The sequence below is a fragment of the Phalaenopsis equestris genome, unplaced genomic scaffold, assembly GCF_001263595.1.
Source record: "Phalaenopsis equestris unplaced genomic scaffold, ASM126359v1 Scaffold233901, whole genome shotgun sequence".
Classification (NCBI taxonomy): domain Eukaryota; kingdom Viridiplantae; phylum Streptophyta; class Magnoliopsida; order Asparagales; family Orchidaceae; genus Phalaenopsis; species Phalaenopsis equestris.
In genome coordinates, this window is record NW_018251831.1 from 5,278 (window position 1) to 8,655 (window position 3,378).

At 34.8% G+C, this 3,378-nt stretch overlaps 1 non-coding gene across 1 annotated transcript; it reads right to left on the reverse strand.

Moving 5' to 3' along the window:
* Positions 1–234: 234 nt before the first annotated feature.
* TRNAG-GCC lies at positions 235–305 on the reverse strand. Its single transcript has one exon. It is a non-coding gene; the product is annotated as a tRNA-Gly (tRNA).
* Positions 306–3,378: the final 3,073 nt, after the last annotated feature.

Consider the following 3,378-nt stretch of genomic DNA (forward strand, 5'->3'; position numbering starts at 1 on the left):
TGTTTTTTAAAATAAAAATAAAAAAAATAAATATTGATGTCAAACGGCCCCTTACTGCTTGATGTCCACTTCCAAACTCATGAAGCAATTAAAGCTAATATTTAAAAAAAATATATCTATAATTATAAGTTTTTTAAAATGTGCAATGAATCATAGCAATGGAAGTTATTTTGTCCAGTAAACAAGAAATAATAGCATTTAGTTCAAACAAAATAGTACAAAACTTAGAACTTCTGCACCAGCCGGGAATCGAACCCGGGTCTGTACCGTGGCAGGGTACTATTCTACCACTAGACCACTGGTGCTTTGTATGGTTGTTTTATAATAAAGAGCAATTTTTAAGGCTTCATAATTGCATCAAAGCCTTGATCCCACTACATAGAGTCCGCTGCATAATCCTTTTTCTCCGTTGAGTCATATTCAGGGTCCGTTCGGCGCAAGCCATTAGTGCCGTATTTTCATTTAGTGATAAATTAAGATCCTCTTTTATACAATAAGCCTAAGTTTTCATAATTCTAACTCTGCCTTTCTTACCATAAATCGAATCTAAAACATCTACTCTCATAATCGGATCATCAGTTGGTCAACGTTTAATGTGACCAAACTATCTAAGACGACTTTCTCTAATTTTGTCTGTCACTAGAGCTACACCAACCTTATCAAGGATATATTCATTTAGCATTTTATCTCTAAGTGTAAAGCCACTCATCCACCTAATCATTCTCATCTCGACAGCACTTAACTTAGTATTATGCTTTTTCTTTAAAGGCCAGCATTTAGAGCCATATAGCGTTGTTGGTCTCACCACTGTCTTATAAAATTTTTCTTTTAGTCTAAGTGATACCTTTCTATCACATAAAAGGCCCGAAGCATCCCTCCACTTCAACCAACCAACTTGAATTCTACTATTAACATCCCCATATGTATCACCAACGCTTTGAACAATAGACTCAAGATATCTAAATCGTTCACACCTTTCAATAATTTGATCACTCAAAGGTGCACATCTGTCACTACAGCTACTACTACTAAAATTACATTTCATATATTCACTTTTATTTTCTACTCAAATGATGGCCTTTAGACTTCAATAAATTTCACATAGAATTAAATGAATTATTTAATGTATTGATCCAATGATATTGACCAAAAAAAAATCAAGATTTATATGCATATACTAGAGCTACCGACACGAATCTCAAAGAAAATAAACAGTAAAAAATAAAAAGCTTCCCTCATAGGTAAATAGTAAACCGATATGTCACTGTCAAGCAGGTGAAACAACATCTCTAAACCCAGGATATGTCGATGCCCTGGAGATGGTACATCGCTCGATAGCGACAAGATTCGTCCAAGGGTGAGACATAAGTCATTCTTGCAACAAGGCTTAACGGATGCCTCAGACAGGGAGCGGTAGATCCAACTAAGACATTGCAAATAGAGGAATCAAACTGATGCAATGTACCGACCTCGAGCCAAAGCAGCAACTGAGCCACGATTCACTCGACAAAAACAAACCGACTCATCATTCGACCAACCGGCTGATTGAAGCGCAGACATAAACACCATGATTACAAATGGACGACAAGTCTGTTTTTGCCATAACGAACAAGATCGTTGTTCGGTCGAACGCCTTGGTTGACCAAACACAAGGCACAATCGCCACCCGGTCGATCAATTCAATCCGCCGCATTTTCACAAATAGACAACCAAATACCGTCATATCACAATTCAAATTATAATACATGCATGGAATGAAATACATACAATTTATTATAGCATTAACCATATAAAAAATAGTTTCCACAATTGTTCCTCTCTTTCTACAATTTTACAAAATGTGTCTATATAAATAAGAGCAAAAATATGAATAAAGTGGACTCCCCCGGTTTTCCACAGTAACTCTTTATTTACTTTATTATCTTCTTCACTCGACTCTAACTCTCGAAATTTGTTCACAAAAGACAATCCAGATCCTACAGTGTTGGCAATGAATCATTTATTTTGAAAGATTTGACATGTAGTGAGGTGATTAGGGATGCATGATGGATATCTTCAATACTAATATATGAGAAAATCATGTGAATCAATGTTTCCAAGAAAGTGAAGAAGACAACCCCTTTTGGCGTTACTACATAGGTTTTGATCATCCATGATAAATCAACTGTTGATGCAAGATGACTAGTAATGACACCATATTTTGATGCACTTAAATTCATAATCTCAAGGAAAAACTATATAATGCTACCGTGGGCAATTAGTAAAAAAAATTTATATCCACAAGTCAAAATAATGAACAAATCAATTAATTAAATTTATTTAAAATAATAATTTATGTTTAGAGTCACATTAATGAGGTGATTATTCAGAATCTTAACATTGGACGAAAATTCAACACACACATAGATAATAAAAATAATAGGTAGAGACATCAAAAGTTTTAACGTGGTAAACCTGAAATGGAAAAAAAATCGACTGAGTCTGGCCTAGTCGGAATGATTTGCTATAAGTTTGGGAGTACAAGTATAGACAACACACATTCGAGAAATTGTTAAAGTCCCTTCTAATATATTGTCTGCACGCATAAGCATTCATTGTATAGTGGTCGGGAGCGGTTGTTACCTAGAGTAATGTAACTGCTAGAATTTTGTCATTACACAATATCCAGGACATTGTGCTGCTCTATAGGATGTTTCACTACTCTTTATTGCATGTCACTAATCCGCTCGGAACTTCGTTGCAAAGTATGTCATTAATTTGCATGTCTTGTCTCGTCACTTCGTAGGGTCCAATAATGGCGAAGATCAGGGGCGACCGATGACGAAATTACAGGAGTGATAGCCAGTTTTTTTAGAACAACTCTCATATTCCACTTATCTTATGGGTCCAGGTCTCTCTCGACTTTTGATTCCATTTCACTAAGGAAATATGATTCTATTTACAGGGTATAAGAGTAACATCCATTGTAAGTAAAGTTGAAATCTGTACGATTTCATCAAATGATCTTGTACGATTCCCTTGATCAAATGTCATTTTATGGACATTTAAGTGCCTTAATAATGTTAGAATCATGTGATATCGAATTCTTTGGATTCGTCTCATCGAGATGCTTGATTTAACTATAAGCTTGTTGATTCACAATCTATCTGATTCAACAATTAACCAATCAAAGTTTCTAAAAGTAGTTTAACCCCTTGTTCAAGTTTTGATTGCTATGGATTGTATAAATTTTGGTGTCATTGGGTTTTTCTGGTCGAGCCGATCAATTTAACTATAAGTTTGATAAAATCGGAGTGGAGTTCTGAATGATTTTTAATTTCAATTTAACTTTTTTTTTATCCAGATGATACACAGAGATTCGTATCATACCTAAAAAAT